Source organism: Falco biarmicus, chromosome 7, assembly GCF_023638135.1.
Source record: "Falco biarmicus isolate bFalBia1 chromosome 7, bFalBia1.pri, whole genome shotgun sequence".
In the NCBI taxonomy this organism is placed as follows: domain Eukaryota; kingdom Metazoa; phylum Chordata; class Aves; order Falconiformes; family Falconidae; genus Falco; species Falco biarmicus.
The window spans coordinates 42,213,405-42,232,041 of record NC_079294.1 but is presented as its reverse complement, the minus strand read 5'-3'; the positions used below and the strand labels follow the sequence as shown (position 1 = coordinate 42,232,041).

Here is an 18,637-nt window from a genome sequence, read left to right as displayed (position 1 = left end):
CCTCTTCTCCGACAGCAGATGTTACACACAACCCTTCTTGCTGCAAATTGACAACAATTTCCACTAAGCAGTTTGTTTCAGGAAAAGCCACCTTCCACTGGTAAAAGCTACAATTTGGCACCATTCAGCCCAGCTGGGGATAATTTACCAGCAGTGGCACATCAGCTTGCAGGCAGCAAGGCAGCGTAGACTGTCCTGCTGTGCTAGGAAAGCTGGGAGGTTGCAACACTCTGCAGTTCAGCCAGGAGCTCAAAGCATCACCTAGTTTGGCAAACAGCTCTGCTTAGCTTAGGGCCTGAATTAATTAAGCCCTGAAATGCACGGAGTGTGGGATGCAATGGTGAATTACAGCTTTCAGCTGGATTCCCTGGGTCCTTCCTGCACCAGCTGCTCCAGGAGTCTGGGCTGGCAGTGCCGAGGTAGGGCAGCCCAGCAGCTGCTTTGATTCAAGCTGACTGCAAATGGCCATAAACAGCAAAAAAGGAAATTCAGCTGAGAGCAAAGCAAGCCCAGGGTGGTCTGGCCACAGTGCTTTTACCCCCTCCTTCCTCAGCAGAGGGATTGGCACAGGGGACCCCACCTCCAGTCTGCAGCAGAATTTGCATTGTGGCAGGATGATTCCCATGGCTTTGAAAATATCCATAGTGGGAAAGTATTTACATGGGTTGGACAACATAGTGCGGCTGTGCTGGGATGTGGGAAGCTGCTACACTGCCTTTTATTTCCACACTAAAGCAGTTGTCTCTACAATTGGACCAAGGCCAAGGCTCAGCATCTCCTACCAGTGTGACGTATCCTCAGAGGTAGCAGCTCCCACACAGGATCCAGGAGGAATTTTGGCCATCTGAATACATCTTTCTGTGCCAGGGATATGGCACCCCAGAGACCCTTGGTCATTCACACATAATGTAGGGAGAAAACAGGCCAGACCTGCAAACATGCAGCCTACCTCTTTTAAGAAGCTCATTCTTCAGGTCACGCACGTACCCATACCAAGGTCAAGGTATTGCTTTTTGGTTAAAACAGGGGTGGTCCAGAGACAAGTAAAGGGCTGTGTCTGATAAAGAACATCTCAAGATTTGGGTGGTGGCTGTTTAATCCTGGCAACACCACATTCAGATGAGGTATGGAAGGGACTGGGGATAGGCAGTTTCAGAGCTGGCCGCAGGTTGACAACGTGCAGCTCTTCTCTCCCAATGCAACACCATTCAAGGAGGTGACTGATTTACTGCTGTGCCTACAGCAGCTGGGTGCAATGCTCGGTCTTTAAAAACCCTGGGCCCGCAGCACCCCCATGGTACCCCAGCCCTGGCTGGAGGAGGGTGCTGAGGCACCTGGCCCTGGAAGATGTTCCCCTGTGGCTGCTTCAAAAGGCTCCTGCCTGCAGGCGGGAGTTCATCCTTTTGCAGATAATTCCCCTTTCAATAGCCCATAAACATTTTCAAGGTTTCATTTCAGCTTCTTCAGGGAAAAGAATCCTAAGGAAAAGCCCTGAGGATGAGGGAGAGGGTGATCTCTCCGTTATAATTAGGATTTTTAGTAAAAATTCCTATTTTCCTGAATTGCTCCAATAGCTACCTTTTTTTACCTGTGACACTTCTGCAGTATCTGGAAGGAGTCCTGCAGACCATAATTAGAAAAATGGTTCCTCGCAGATTTTTAAATAAATTAAATGAACAAGGAAAAGGAGAAGGGTCTTGCAAGCCCGTAGACAAGTTGGGATGCAAACGATGGGATCAGGGCAGGACACGTGAATGCCAGGGTTTGCACGGCATCAGGGGAGTTGCCCCAGCTGTACACATCAGCTATGTGAGATGGGTCCAGGTTCAACCCCAGGATCCAGGTCCCTCAAATAATTTGTGTTTTATACATTTTTCAGGGGATTGATGGTATTAGAAACCTTTCTTCAGTAACATTATGTGTTAGCTTGCAAACCAAACTGCATGTATTCAATGATGGTCCACCTGGTTCAATAGAAATAGATCTTTATTAATAACATGCACATCATACATATATTTAAAATACATATACATTTTTTTACTATTCACTTTAGAAAACAATTTCATAAAAACCTTTAATCAGGTCCCAAGTAATTTTAAACATTAAAAAGACGTTTTTTTATTATAGAACCAGTAGGTATTACTCCAATTAAGTGGTGTATAATCACCATGTATTTAACATAATGCAGGCTCATGCATTTCAACAGAAATAGGTGTTCCCTTTTCTGCTTTATTAATCATGTCAAATATATGATGATATACTTGACAACACCTGCCACAGTTGTCATATGCAATTGTGATTCCCTGCTGAGAGCGCGCTGTACAGATGGCATTTAAAAGCTGGAGACAACTTTTTTACAACTTTCTGAGTTCCCGTGAGGGGTGCCTGGCATTGCAGGTAACCCAGAACCCAGCTACGACAGAAACCAGAAAAACCGAATTTCATGAACGGCGAAGAGGAAAGCAATCTAAAAAAGAAGAGAAAGGGGAATTGCCGTATCCCCTCTGTGTTCATGGGAAACTGAGGTCAGGATGGTGTTTCCCAAGGTCCTGCCGAGTACTGAACCAGATCTGTATAGAGTGCACAGAGTTACCAGCTATAGACAGTTTGCGGATTTACAGAACATATACAAAGGCTCGTATGAGGATGGGACTTTAAGGCACGATAGTCCATATACTCAACACATTCATTGAAAACAAAAGTTCCATTTACAGTGCAATATAAATGTATTCAAGAACTCAAGCGGCAGCTCAATAATCACTTTCACCGATAATTAGGCAACGGAGGAGTACGTACATCTGTGGTGCGCAGCAGCCCCAGCCCTGCACGCACTCGTACACATGCTGAGCATCAAGTACACAAGGAGCCTCTCTGGCTTCAGTGAGAGGGTCTGTGCAAAGAAACTCAGCAGAGAACCGAAGCGTTTGCAGGATCAGGGCCCTACAGCGTCGGGGTGCCTGCACCAGGTCACACGGGCAGCGATGCTGCCCTGTGGAGCCGGGCTGCCTCCCAGCGTGTGCACCCCCCTGCCACAGCTCCACCAGCTCCAGGAGACCCCACACCCCTGCCCCCTGCCATGCCTCCCACGGAGCCACCGCCGCCCCTCCTGCAGCTGGGATCAGGCCCAGCATTTACAGCCAGCGAGGGAAAAGCGGCACAGAGAAAATGTAACTCACTGAAACACTAATTACAGTCAAGTGTGCTGCTATTCCCAGACGAAAATGAATTGTCCTAAGCCAGCCATTTTCAAAATGATCAGCTATCGTTACCAAGTCTGTCCTTTGTCACCTAGCTCGTCTATATTCTCCTCTGATGAATCTACTATCTCCAAGGCAACTGAGTCAAAGGGAAGGAAGGACTTGCTTTACATCCAGTGCAAACATAGCCCATACGTGGGAGTTCCTAATGCAGTCGTAATAGAATATATATATATATCTCACTGAAAAAGTTGACCACCTACAGACAGATTCACACATCAGAAGCCAGAAGAGCTGAATTGTAGCTACAAACCCAAAGAAGAAAAATCAGTGTATGTAGCTGCGTTAAAAGGCTGGTACCCAGTAACTTGGTAACCAAATGTTAAAATCAGTATATAATTCAAAAAGTGTCAAATTAAATATTTCAGGAGTAACTTGCAATGTTATTGCACCTTTGTACTTCTCAATCACCCCATAAATTGTGGTTTCTAAGCACTAAAGTAGAATATTTCAGACCCACATTTCAACAGCACAAATCGCTGTGCAAAGCGGAAGGCAGTAAAAACTTGAGTAGACTTTAAATATTTAGAATGCGGACCTTTGATTCAATTTCATATCAAAAAGTCAGCCATAAAAAAGCAATGTGTTTTCTAGAAAGAAATTGTCCATTTTAACAGCCCTAGAGTAAGTAAAAGTAAAAAAATCAGCCAATGTTGCTCAAGAAAACAACACATGAGAAAAACATGAGTAAAATATCTTCCTCTTTCAGGAGTTTTGTTATCTGATTCAGATTTTTGTCTGTTATACCCACTCAGTTATCGCAACACCTTATCAGAGAAGCTTTCAATGGGTAAGAAAGTATCTGCCTTTTCTAGCAGGCAGAGAAGTTATTCTTCAAAGTTGAATCTGACAGGGACAACGGGGTTTTTTCAGGTGATGTTAAAGGCTTTAATCCTACTGAGATTTTTTACTCTATTGAAACATTATTAATTTTATGTAAAAAGTTTTGTTTATCCAGGCAAGAACCACCCTATGAATATATAAAGTAGATCAGTGAAAGGAAAAAAAAAGCATTTTAGCATTTTGTGTAGCTGCTAAACGATATGATTCAGGCAAAAATGGACACAAATTAAAAATATGCGTAAATCAGATCAGAGTGGAAAATTAGATCATTTGAAAAATCAGAAGACAGGAATACTTTTCCTTTACCACTTAGCAGCCTTCTAATGTCCCTACCCCAGCCCCTAAGTCTGCACGGGGCGCACAAAGTGCCGGCAGAGGCCGGAGAGCTCTTTGGGGGACAACGGCACGGCTCACAGGAGCCGTCACAGCAGCAGCCCACACGGGCGATGGGTTTCGCTGCTGGCTTTTGCTGGTGATATTAGGGCTGTTCCACACACTGATAACTAGCCTGGCCTTTCTCAGCTGGCCCCTGTTGAGATCGGCAGCGCCACTTTTAGCTGGAGATCTCGCAAACTATCCCCAGTGTGGGCTTAATTGTTCACGGCGTTTGGGGCTGGGGCAAGCTGGGGCAGCAGGAGCACAACCGCACATAGCCAGGCAGCTCTGACACCACATTACACTGACCAAGGGTTTAAAGACACCCTTTTGTAAGAGACAAGTAAATATGCCTTGTCTCAAAATAAAAACAAAAACCTGAACACATGCATCTTGACTAACAGCACCTCCCAAACAGCACTGCCCTGTTTTTCCAGCCTTCCCACAATATCTGTGCTGTTTATGTTCTCCAGTTTGCAGGTTATCTTTGTTTTGAATTAGACTGTTGCTTTTTTTTTTTTTTCCCCCATTTAAAAAAATATCTGGATTTCTTTGTTTCCTTCTGTCTCCTAATCCTGTACTGGCTTCTAACTACTGACTCCAGAGTCAACTTTGCTCTTCACACCTCCTGCCTTTGCCTTTCTGTCTTTTCTCCTGCACTAACAACGTGCCTGAGAGCTGCAATGATATGTACGACACACACAACTAGGATGCTCTAAGCAGGGTTACAGGAGGGATCCTACGTGAAGCACGTCCTGGCAAGCAATGGTATTTGTTCGTATAATGCTTCAGAAATAGCATCAGCCACATGTGCATGAGCAAAGCCTTTCAAAATAAAAAATTAGGCCTTTGGATATATATCTGCCTACAGCTGAGTGTGCGCTATTATTTATTTTGCTTTAAAGCTTTAAAGTGGTGATAGCCAGCAAGGCAAAGCCAATTTCTTCACTGTTAAGCCAACAGACCTGTAGGACTTCAACAGGCTTTGGATCATCTTGTATATTTGTTCAGCAGTTCTGGGATGCAAGTCACCTGCAGGTGAACTGCAGGTGTATCGGTAACAGCTAGTTTACAGGCTCGTTAGTCACATTTCCCCAGGTTATAGTGCAATCTTTGCTTTTGACCCCATTGCTGGAGCATCATCTTTTCCCTTATATTACTCTTTGGTATTTTCATGACATAGCTTTGGCAGCTATAAAACTTTCCACCTGTAGTCATCGATTTGCTGAACATCTCTCATGTCATAGCTTGTGAAATATATATTTACATATTGTAAGGTTAATTCCCAGATTGAAATTAGGTATTTCACTTAACCTGAAACACTATTACTAATGCTGAGCAGTTTCATCAGGAGAACCTCTGAGGTTTTACTAGCATCTGTCAGATACATTCATTCTCTATCTATGAGAGCTATCATTGTTTTTCTGTCTTTTATATTCCACATAAAAAGAAATTACTGTCTATTCCCTAGCACCAACGTGAACCTCTGGCCAAACAGCAAATTAGCATGCAAAGAAGTATCAGGGAAACAGCTAGGGAAAGAATCAAATGAAGTTAAGGAAACACTGATGACAGGCTGAAGAAACAATCTTTCTTGTGACTCATTCTGGATTGTATTAAAATAGCAAAGTAGATACCAGCTAAGAGATAATATAAGTAAAAGGTGAATGCAATTATTTAAAAAAAAAAAAACAAACCCTTGCAAATCTCAGTATAGAGTGTCTTGTAAGTAGCAAGCAAGTTAAGTCTCTGAAAATCCTAAGCAAAAGGCTGTTTCCTTTGGCACTGGCTCCTCCATGGTCAAAGCATTTCTCAAAGAAACTTTCTACCTATACCTCTACAGTAAATAACTTGCATTTTACTACTCACTTTCAGACTACTCCACCGCTTTGGGGGCTCCCCTTCCACCGGGGATGGCCTAATTGAACTGCAAAGTGATTTTGAATGTCTATCTACACACAGATAATTTAAATGCAGCTTTGTTTCTATCAAACGCATTGCACACAGTCTCTGCAGATAAGGACCTCCGTATTGCACCAGCTCTGTGTGTACGTCAAGGTACTTCATAACCGGGGGGTTAACAGCGGGGACTGCAGAACATCAGTCAAAGTACCTTCCACTTAGCTCTGAACACATCCGCCTTTGATCACAGGTACATCTGCAATTAGTGCCTCATCTTAACATCTCAATAAGCAGTTCAAGCATTCAGAAACAAACATCAGTGGGTCTAACAGCTACTTTAATTCATTTTATAAATAAGCAATTGAGAATTTTGCTCCAAGTGGCTGCTCGTGTAGCCCATTCCGTAAACGGCGTTCTCTGCAGAGTAAGGCACGATGCGATACGAATGCAGCTCTTCATAATAGAGCGACTGGGAACAGCACTCCTGCACCATAAACTTCAGCCGTTTTCGTGCGTCAGAGTAAGCAGTCCTATAACACGGAGCCTCCTTAAAGTATTCATAGCTCTCCCTCTCTGTCTCTAGGTGAATCTTCCTCAACAGATTGTTAATTAATACAGACCTACGGAGATAGGCTTCAGGGTCATCCAGGAATCGGAGTTTCTGGAGAGAAAGTTTTAGAATACAAGTCCGGTCCTCGGGTAGTATCAGGTGCTGGGGAGTAAAGAGCAAGTAAATGGGTCTTTAGCACGGTGGAATGAAACCAGGGGAGGATGGGGTCTGGAATGAGAGAGCTACTCACTTTTGGACAATACTCATGGTAATCTTGATGTAAATGTTCTTCTTCTGCATATTTTCTCTTAAAGTAGGCTACTTTCGACGTCGTTAATGTCTTTGGTAGGCCCCGATCAGATCAGCTCTGCACAAAAGAAGAAGAAAAAATGGCTCAGTGGCTTGTGGTGCCGCAGTGGCTGTAACATCACGGTCCAGGGTGCGGGGGGAAGGAGGGGTGCAGCGGTGGGATGCAGCTGGGGTGACACCCAGCCTCGACCTGCAGCCCTCATCCCACTGGCAAATTTACAAAGAGGCTGGCAGATACAAAGGCATTCTTGAGCTGCCACCGTGAGGCTTGCCAGCCCACCAAGCCCCGCTGCGGAGTGCCAGCCACAACACGGGGCACACTGGCGCTGCCAGCAGGACCCCCAGTGCCAGCCCCGCGGGGTACCCCGGCAGCACAGCCAGCAGAGCGGGGCGAGCAGCCCCAGCCGGGGAGGTAGCCATGCACCGCGGGAGGGACAGGGATGGGGCCACCAGGCCTCAGAACAGGGGTCCCTGCCCCACACTTGGTGGGGGTGGGACAAGGGATGGGGTTTAATTTCCACACAGGGCTCTGTGGCCTCCCTGGCAAGCCAATGCGGAGCGTATTCACTAGGTGGTAGTGTCGTCCCAGAGAAGCAGGAGAACCCCGGCTCGGTGGGAGGGGGATGCAGCTGGCTCGTTCTCTGGGTTGCTTCATTTTTTTAGGGCACAGAGGATGGAGGATCAGCCTTTGGACTGAGAGGAGGGACCACGTCCTGTGACAGGAGCCCGGCGGAGGGCTGCCCCCCCGAGCAGAGCTCCCCCACAGCCCCAGCCGGACCTGGCTGGCTGCTCCAGGCTGGCTCATCTCCATGGAAAGGTGACGTGGTGCTAATTCAGCATCTTAATGAGATCCACAACTTCAGTGGTGTTCAGTCTGGTGAACACTGGGTCCCTGTGAAAGCCAGCACTGGGATTTGCTTTTCTATACACCAGACAACACCAGGAGGCGTCTGCATCATTTGCGAGTAGCATCATCACCTCCCAAACCCTCTCTTTTGTAAGAAATGTCTGGGTTTTGCTTTTAAATGCACTATATCAAAAAAAAAAAAAAAAAAAAAAAAAAACAAAAAACCAAAAAAACCCCAAACACCAACTTACTATCTTACTATGCTGGCATTTAAAGGCAGCTCAGGGGAAGAAAGTGTACAGAGCCATTTTTCAGAATAACCCAAAGTGAGGTCCTATGGGATAGGTTCTCTTCCCCAAATCAAGACCTCCTTATGGGGGTATTGAAAACTTAGGTTTTCTGAGGAAAAAAGGGGCTTGGTTCTGGACTGCTGCTTTGCCACAGTAGAAAAGCCCCAAGGTATTGCACAGCGCAAACACAGGTGTCACGTCACTGGAAGGATCCTGCTGTGCGGCACGGGGGGCTCTTTGAGCCGTAGGTGCAGGTGGGAGTGAAAAGATACCCACACAGCTATTTCAGGGACTGGTGGCATCTCTCCTTCACTGTCATGAAGGAGTAATGAGCTCTCCCTTCCTTCCTCTACATCAAAAACCCACAAGAAGGGGCTGAAGAAGAAATCCCTTCACTTGTGTTTTCTCCCTGAATTTCAAATCTGTGGGTATAGAGATTTCCCATAAAGGATGTTACAAATCTGGGCAGAAAACTCCTGACTGGTGGATTAACACCTCACTTGGAACCAAGACCCCCAGCCTTGCTCTGGGATCCAGTGCGACACGGTCTGCACAGAACAGCAGCATCTCCCCAGGAGAGGGACCATCCCTTTTGCTGTGGAACAACGCTACATTTTAGTCAACCTGGACCACTGCACACACCAGAGATGCTCCCTGCACTTACCTCAGCTCTCAAGGGCAAGAGTACAGCAGCAGCTTTGCTGCTCTGCTAGCACAGAGCTGCTGCAACCACTGGTTTAAATTCATAGGCAGCAACCTTTGCCACTTGCAGGTTTTACTCTAGTGGTCTAATTACACCGGAGCCCAGACAACCTGGACATTTAATTGCTCTGATATTAGGTTATTCTAGGTGAAAAGCCCACTGCTGTGTTATCTGAGCACAATCACAAGTGTATTTATACTCCCAGCACCGTGGGATGGGAAAACGTTACAGTTTTCCTCGCACTACTCTGAGGAAGGCAAAGGTACAGAAAGATGAAGAGACATTCCTGCGGCCACCCAGGCTGTCAGGGCTGGGAAAGGAGACAAACCCAGCGTACAGGTTGATGAGCTAACCATGGGCCCATCCTTCCCCTTCAAACGAAGCCTCTAAATGCTAAAACTTGCTCCCTAGTGGTTTCCAGGCTGGAAGCACAGACCTAGCACTGCCCATGTGCAGCACAAGCAGAAAATCAGCCCGAGTGCAGGGGCAAGACAGACAACCACAGCGTGCAGAGCGTGCCAGCTCAGTCCTTCAGCTCTGCCGGCTCCATGCAAACCTCTCTCTTTGCTGCTCCTGGCCACAGGAATTCCTCACCCTACTCCAGCAATGGAAGGTGACTGTGGGACATTCATTGTCCTCTGAGCACGGGTGGTCCTGGAGGCACCAGCAAAGAGCAGGGAGCCAGGACAAGGCAAAGAGCCACTGCAGCACTGGCCCCCCGACCCTGAGGAGGAGGGAGGGCTGTGGTTTAGCACATGCCGTGGGCTGGGGGCTGATGCTGGCTGGCAGAATCAAGCAGAAAGAATTGTGTTTTGCAGAGGGACACACATGACCATCCTGGCAGTGGATTCATCGAGCATCCAACTGTCACCCCCTTTCTGGGGTTATGTTCAACACCAGCCTGGGATATACCCCTTGGGTGTAAAGTTGTTGGCTGTATTTAAATGCCTAAAGTCCTTACACCAGACAAAGCAGCAAACTTGTAACAACCCCCCGCCAACCTGATTTAATTGCAAGAAAGGGAAACAACGAGCAGATGAACACCAAAAGCACCTCTGGGGTGTAAGGTTGGTTTTAAACATGTTCCCACTTGTAAGTGAAAGGCTACACTCTAAGAGCAAAGGAGCCACAAGCTGTGCGACACCATGCCAGCTGTTAGCAAATTCCAGCAATTCCGAATCTGCAGGGCTCGGGGCACCCAGCAGCTCCCACGGGTTGTCATGGGTGGTTCAACTTCTACCTTCTCTCTCTGGGAGGGAAGGGGTGCTGCCTGCACACCTGCAGCAACAGGGTGAGAAAGCGAATTAAAGGCAAACCCCATCACAGTGCTGCTCCATAGAAGCTCAAGGTCTGCTCTCATGCTCGGTGTAGCTGCCATCCCACCACCACCCCTCTCATTGACACCGTCATCTTTTTGTGGCTGCTGCTGCTGCTGTCCACACACCGGTCTGCAGGTGCAGAGGAAAGAAAGCATGACCTGTGCCCTCGCACTGCACCCCTGACAGCAGCTAAAGCCTACAAAGGGTACCTCTCCCTGCAGGAAGCCTGCAAGGACCAAGCCTTTCCCCAACACTTCTCTTGAAAGTCAGAGCAGACTGGCTCTGTGCGTGCCTACGAGCTGCTTGGCTGAGGCTGCAGGCATCCAAGGCTGTAGTAATGCCGCAGTGAATCAGACCCTTAGTGTTTTGTTTAAATATAAACATATTGAATCAGTGCTTTTTGTGTGGAAGGCTATTCTCGCGAGCCAAGTGTTTTGACAGTTACAGCAAGGTGGTATGAGTCACTGCCTCTGCCTCAGTCAAGCTCAGAGACAGATACATCTTAATCACATTACATTTTTTTTTCAGCGCTACACCACAAGTCAAGGCACAGGGCCAAATTTCCCCATAGGGACTAACCAGCGTAGTGCTGAGTCCTGAGCGTGAGGTTTGTCCTTCCAGCCTGGATGAACCTCAGAAAAGCGCATTCAGCATCCCACCAGCGTTCAGCTGCAAGCCCTCTGTGAGTCACCAAAGACTCGGTAAAATTTGCAACAGCAAGTAGCACTGCCAGAGCTCAGGAGCCACAGGGCAGGCGCTGCCTGCTCACGCTGGCCAGTGTTTACACCCCACCGGTACATGCCTGCTCTGAATGCACGGCACATCGGAGCACCGCGGCTGTAGCTGCCATTAACGCTAATGGAAGTTTGAAACATAAATCTCACACGCAGCCATGAGGGAATAGATGCCTCTGTCTCAAGCCTGGATCTCTCAAACACAGCTTTGCAAGGGCTTTAATTGTACTTTCAAAGGAGCAAAATGTGCCTGTTCCTATTTATTTCTCCAGGAATAATTACAGTGCTCTATGGCGTCGTACCTACAGAGTTATTAGGCATGTTTGGACAGAGGGTTATCTTATCTAGATTGGATTGGAAATAGATTTATAACATGGCAACTTCACAGTTGAAATGCAAATTACAAGAAATTATCTTCATCTGGCTCCTGTACTCACACATCACCCCAGCGACAGGAGCCCCTCTTTGGCATGAATTAGTGCTGGGTGATTTCCACAGGGCTGCAAGCTAGCCCAGGCAGGAGGCAAGATGGGGTTTAACAAGTGATTGAACAGCCAGGAAAAACAGACACAGACCTTGTGCTTTTCAATCTCAGGCAACAGAGAGGGATCTGCAAGCCCTGCATCTGAACAGCAGCTCTGCCCCAGAGCTTGCACTTGAGACCTTGGGAGTGTTCCCACACCTGCCTGTGCCTCCACCTCTCCTACCTTTCCTTGGGAAGAAAATTCATCCCTGCCTGCTCGGTGCTGCAGTGAAAGGGGTTGTACGAGCCAGTACTATTGGCTTGTTGATGCAGACGTCTGCAGGGGGTAAGCAAAGAGACTCGCTGGCCGAGCAGACCTGCCGACGATGCTGCGCGCCGAAGGTGGTGACTCAAATGTGCCCGTGCCCTGCAGTTCCCTATCACAGAGTAAGGGAGGATAATCAATATGCAAGCGAAAGCTGGCTGAGACAGAAACCATCTCTGAGCATCTCTTGCATGCACAAATAGAAAACCTGAGGCTTCTGAGCACACAGAAATTGACATTTATTATCAGCAGGAGACATGACTTTGGCATGGCAGGACGTATCATCATGTTCTTGTGACTGCTGTCAAACTGCAGTGATAAATTCCACCACCCCCTCTAACCTTAGCAGCACTTGCAATTAGGGGGTGCTCAGCTGAAACCTTCCTCTGATTACATATGCTATACAGCTGCATTTCCCTTCTTCCGCAGCAGAAAAAGCAGCTGGTCCCACTGTGAGATTCCCAGTTGATAATGTAAAGCTACCAGACCACAGGCACATGAACATGTGGATCGAAAACACATGCCAGCCCCAGGATTTCACACAGGCTGCCAATTGATTGCAGTCCTTCCAGAATATCAAGTCTTGTTCCTTGCTCAGGCAGAGAAAGCCCCCTTTAATTGACCTGCAAAAAGGTGGGGACCCACAGACGTGCTGTTGTCTGCTGGCTGGAGCTGCTGGCTTTTCACTTTAAAACTGCTTTTCTTTTAGTTTTCTAACTGCTTTGTAGACCTCCCTAACTGCAGATTCTCCCCGAGCACACGTGTGTGCAAGGCACGAGCATCTGAATAGCTCTCATGAGTGCATGAAGACACGAGACTTAATGACTGACTGACTATTCCTGTCTGGCTCCTTGTAGTCCCACTGCTCTTATCAGTAGAATAAAATCACGTTCGCAGCTTCACCCCCTTTCAACACTAATCCAAGTGATTTCCCTCACTCTGAAGGCAAACCCGACCAGCTGAAGCCTGCAAACTTCTTAGTTACCTGAGGATGCGGAGTCAATCTGCAAAGGGTCTGTCTGGGATAATCTCAGCGGTTCGGGTAAGATTTCCTCCTTGCACGGGCTCAGCGAGCATTTCTGGCAGCACAGCACTGTTGAACAGTTACCTGCCGTGGCGGACCAAGGAGAAACACACATAGTTCAGGTGGCAAAGTCAGGACATACACGGCAAGTAGCTGGACCGCAAGAGAAGAAAGTGCTATTTCAGCAGCCCCACGGGGCTTAATAACAGGAAAAATAAAGAGTTCTGATGTCACATCCAATTCTCTAACTTTGACCTTGCTTCCTGGACTCCCTTTCAAGCATCAGGAAAGTAAAAGAAAACATTAAGAAAAACCATTTCAGTCTCTCAGTGGCATAGCTCTAATCCTGTTGGAGAAAATGCTGCAAAAATGTAGCTTGCTCCTCTAAATATCTGGAAGTTTCCTAAGCTAGAACATAACTGCCCTGAACAGCACCTCTTAAAAAGACACATTATTTTCTCCATTAATTCTTGTCAGCCTCAGAGGAAAGCTATTAAAACCACACCATTATTTTGAGTAGTAGCATTAATTTCCTATCATCCACACACACACCCCCACACACACTGCCTGCAGAGTAATACAGGTCTGGGGAAAGGCAGATTACCATTTATATTAAACAGCATTATTGCAGCATGCATATTTCGGTGTTTGCCTTCCATAGGGTACAGTTTCTAGGCTGCAAGTAGATGCAGCAGCAGCCAGCTGATGCCTTGCTTTCTGGAGGGAGTATCTGGCACACCGTAGTAAGAATATTTCCCACTCGGGGGAGAAAAACAATCACAGATATGCATGCGTATACCCAGTCTACACTTCTACACGTGTGTGCAGAGACACACTATTTTTTTTTTTTTGTACAAGAATGAAAATAAACAGGTCTAAATCCTGCAAGAGAGAAAGAAAGAGAGCATGTATGTGTGCGTATTCCTGTCTCGCAGCTATAAGACAACTATATTTAGATAGTTGTCTCATCCCAGAGGATGATACTTCATTGACAGGCAACGAAAGAGTAGCTTCGGTTACTTTTCAGAGTTCAGCTTTGACCGTAAAAAGATGTCTCTGATTAAAACGACCTTTTGTAGAGCATGCTGGAGCCCGGCAGAGCAGCAGGCACCCCTGCCCACAGCCCCCAGCGCCGCAGGACGAGCGGTGAGCCTCCCGCTCAGCTCTTTGCCCTCTCCCGCGATGCAGCAAAGCCAACAGCTCACAAACACAAGCAAAACTTACTCTACGCCAACAGCCAACTGCCAAAGCCGTTGGGGCAGATCCCACCAGCCAAGCCCCACGCCAGCTCGCTGCCACCGACGACCCCCCGGCTCGCTGTCCCCTGCCACCAGCAGCTCAGGGCACTCACCCCGCCAGCCCCCGCTCCGGAGGGAGGGCTGCTCCCCGTCCTGTCCTCGCTGCCGGAGCCGCCGGCTGCTCCTGGAGGAGGTGGTGGCGGTGGAGGCGGTGGTGGCGGCGGTGGTGGCAGCTCCTGCGGGTCCCTGCAGCCACTGAGGAGCGCATCACCTCCCGGCCGCAGCCCGCGGAGGTGGGTGCCCAGATGTTCCCGGCGCGGATTGGTCCAGCGGGAGCAGATGTTGCCCGGTTGCTAGGAGCGTTGCTAGGAGCGTTGCTGGGAGACGGTGACGCTCTCTCCATCACTGGCGCGACTCGAGGACGCGGGAAGGGAGGGAGGAAGGGAGGGAGGGCGGGGGAGGTCCCGCCGCCGGGATGCTCCGCGGCGGGCCGGGGTGCGCGGAAGATGGAGCAGGTGCCGCGGTCAGGGCTGGGAGGCGGTGAGGGGCTGCCTGGGGCGCCGTAGCAGGGGATGGGGATGGGAAACACCAGGACTGGGGCGGGGGGGAGCCCTGCTCCGAGCCTCGGGGCGGCGGCGCCGTGGCAGGTGGGGGTGGGATCACACCTCCCATCGGGGCAAGCCGCAGGAGTGCCGGCTGCCCGCTGCAGCACGGGGAGAGGGCGAGAGCTCTGCCCGCTTCAGGGCTGGACTGGGAGAAACATAACCCAGTGCCTGGAAAGGCTGGAGGGAGTGGTGAGTCCAGTTTGGGACTGCTGGCAGTGACAGCTGAGAGCCAAGCTCTTCTGCCCTCCCTCCAGGTCACAGTCTTCTTCCTTCCCAACTTGTGTTGCTCCCTCCTCCCTCCATGCCCACCACCACATCTGGGCACACTGTTTTCTCCCTGAGCCTTTGGGATACTCCCTCACATGCCCTGGGCCCCACCGTGGCACATACTTCCATGACCCCAAAGATGCACCACAGCATTCCCAAATCCCATGGGCAGGAATTGGGATTGCTACAGGAATAGAAGCCACACAGCAAAACAACCCAAACCTCCTCTTTTCCCAAACAAAACAGCAGGTCACTGTGGGGTGGGGCAGCTCCTGCATCCCAGACAGACAGAGAGGATTTTGCTGCTGAGCACCCCCCTTATGGCAGTAGGTGGGGTATCATACCCAGCCTACCCTCATAGCCATGGGTCCAGCCAGCAAGGCTCAGGAAAAGTGTAAAAGGAGTAAAAATCTTACCTGTGTGAGGCAGCGTGCACAAAGAGGGGAAATCCTTGTCCCAAAGATCCTAACTTTCTAGGCAGATACCGGCAGATAGAAGAGTATTTATATATATATATATATATATATATACATATATATATCTCTCCAGCTATGTGTAGGGGTCTTCACTGGAAGGTGTGCCACTCACAGGCTTGGGAAAAGGGGTTGTACAAGATGAGCTTTTCTGGAAAGCCAGACTGGTGCCAATGGCTGTGCTGAAGTTACTGGCACAATGCTGGCTTAGATCAGCCCCAACACCCAGCCCGGGCTTTGCTCAGCACCTTTCTCCAGAAGAAAATCTCCTTAGACAGTAAATTTTCTTCTGTGCCTCCCAGCTATGTCTATGTCCACAGAACTACCCTGGATGACACCGCTGCTCCTGAGAGTCTTATGCTCATCCCATAGCCACCCCCATGTAAGCATCATTCGCTCCAGCCTATGCTCCGTCCTACTACTGGAGGTAACTCAAAGGCTCAGCCAGTGCCAAAACCAAGGCAAGGTGCTATGGGAACACACTCATCTTGGCAGCATCTGAAGCTCCTGGGCAATCCCCTCTTCTGTGATTTGAAAAGTGGGTGTCCCATACATAGACATATCTGTACATGTCACTGCTGGTAGGACACATGGAGCTCCCCTTCCTCTGGTTGCTCCAGGGTCTCTGTGAAGGTTCTGCAGAGGAGCATGCACCAGACTTAGTCCTCCTCCTTCTTACGTGGTGGAAATGGAGGCACACTTCATTTGGCATTCACCTGATCAATATCTCATCCAAATTTTTAACAAATTGAGTTCTGGCAGGCCTGAGTCCCAGCTAACACACGTCAAAACAGCAGCTTCAAACCAGTTACTCCATTGACTTTGAGTATCTGGTTGTATTTGGTGCTCAGTATGCACTGACATGCACGTGCACACACAGCTCCTCTGGTCTTTGCAGTTTGAGAAAAGATCAGTCATGGCCCTATAGGTATTTCAAGTTATCTCTGAAGCTCTGCTTCTTTTATTGAGAAGTCAAATGAACTCAAACTAATTTCAAATTTGAATTTTCTAGGACAATAGAAAGGCACTGGAATTTAATTGATTTTGATTACCTGCCTTATTATTATGCTGCCAGTAGTGATAGTTCAGGTTGGTGTAATTTTAAATTTACTGTGAGATGAATCTGACGTTTCTTTACCACTGAATAGAGGACTTGAGTGATTCTTCAGCTTTTCATGAAGATGTCATAATTAATTCAGTAATATCACTTCTGTAAGCAGAGATAGAAAAGGAAGACACAGAGGCACCTACTCTGCGTCTAAGAGCTGAATGAACGGCAGGTTTACTTACTCCAGTCTTCCTGAAATTGATTGTATTTTTTTTTTTTTTAACATTCAATACAACTTCTGCTGCAAAGACAAATCTTATCCTCTCCTGTGACCACACAAGCAGGACTTACTAGCTGGTAATAATTTGCAGCCAAAAGGTCAGCTAATCTTGCCCCAGATGGCTCCAAAAAACATTTCCATTCCATGGATCAGCCTGGAGCAAATTCTTCTGCAATACAAGTTTAGCTGCTTTTCTTTGTGCCCTTTCTGAGGGGGATGAGAGCACAGGGAAATAGGTCCCCTGCCAGTATAAACCAGCATTGCTATGCTGGCTGCAAGGGATCTCCATCAAGATGAGCAGCAGATGCTCGATCCCCTCCCACCCCAGCCCATCCCCTTCCTCTTGCCATGGGAGCACAAGAGATCACCTCCCCTCCTCGTCTGAAGAGCAGCTTTCCCCCTCTGCCAGTGATGCCTGGTCGGGAATCGCTGCCCAGCTGAGGTGCACCGTGTTTTAATGCAATGGAAATTAAACAGAACCGTGACCTGGGACCAAAGTCTCTATTGACAGTGATATTATTGGAAAAGATAAGACTATAAATGTGTACTGCACAAGAGAAAACCTGGACAGGCAGACAATAGATGAGTAGCTTTTTTTTATTCTTTTTTTTTAGGCTTTTGAAAGCAAGATTGCTTAGCATAGTCAGTACTAGAATAAATATATGATTTTGAATGGTTTAGAGCAATTGGGAATATAACCCCCCAGAACATTAGCATTTACTTTAACTGCCTCACAGAATTAGAAAAAAAGTTTCTTCATTTCAAAGCAGTTACACCTCCTCAAGCCAGCTGTTAAAGAAAAATTAATTAAATTAATGTGCCCTTTTGAATTTAAGCACCAAACATTCAAAAGATGTGTATAGAAAAGCACCAGTCCTCTCGGGCAGCATATACCTACACACGTGCTATATTTCGAAATACAGCAGGAAGAAGGTACTTTCCAAAAATGAAATGTACCTGAAAAGTTTGGCATTTGTACCTGGAACACCGAGCAGTTTCAGTTGTGAGGCGTTACATCCTGGACCATTTTTTATCCCTGGCCTGGCCCATTCAGCTGCCTTCAACAGATAAAGACCCTCATGGGCTGTCGCAGCCATTGGCTTGTCACAGCACATGGAGCTGAGCAGCTCGAGTTTCTGGACGCTGTTCATGCCTCCCAGCGGCTGGCCAGCCTCAGGGGGACCGGCTGACTTGGGAGGTGAATCCTGCCTGCATCTAAAATGTAGCCTTTGCACTTCATCCTAAAAGATCAGGTCTTTCTCTTTCCATTTTTCATGCACTAGAAATTTATGTTTCTGCTTTATCTTCCAATTCACTGTACAAAAAAAAATATTGTTGGTATTTTAAAATGAATTTTTACATTTTTACATTTTATATTTTAGAAACCTTAAAAAAACTTCAGAAGCAAGTTGGGGAAGAGCAGAACGAATAAAGCCCATTTTCCTATACTTTATATATATATACCTATATACACATTTGTGCTCTTTATCTCCTACATCCTCCCCACCACCATTAACCAAATTCCACCACATCCCCTTGGACACCTCCAGCTCAACCAGAGACAGCAGAAGAAGCAGCACACACTCCAGCTGGTCCGGAGCTGCACGCCATCGTGATGGACCAGCTATCTGACCCTTGGCCATCACATCGACTTCTTTCTGCTTCTCTGTAAATGATCCTCTGGCAGGTGATAAAATTTGTCAAAGTATAATTGTCTATGAGACAGTTACCCTTCTTTCAAGTGTGATTGAAATTGGCCAACCTGTTCAAAAATGTTTATGGTAG

The 18,637-nt window shown here is 47.7% G+C and overlaps 1 long non-coding RNA gene across 1 annotated transcript; it reads right to left on the bottom strand.

The window, feature by feature from the left end:
* Positions 1 to 1,968: 1,968 nt before the first annotated feature.
* LOC130152685 (uncharacterized) lies at positions 1,969 to 14,403 on the bottom strand. The gene is made up of 4 exons (XR_008823078.1): positions 14,293 to 14,403; positions 12,903 to 13,025; positions 7,178 to 7,294; positions 1,969 to 7,089 (listed from the first exon to the last, which is right to left on the bottom strand). It is a non-coding gene; the product is annotated as an uncharacterized LOC130152685 (long non-coding RNA).
* Between the last annotated feature and the right edge of the window lie 4,234 nt (positions 14,404 to 18,637).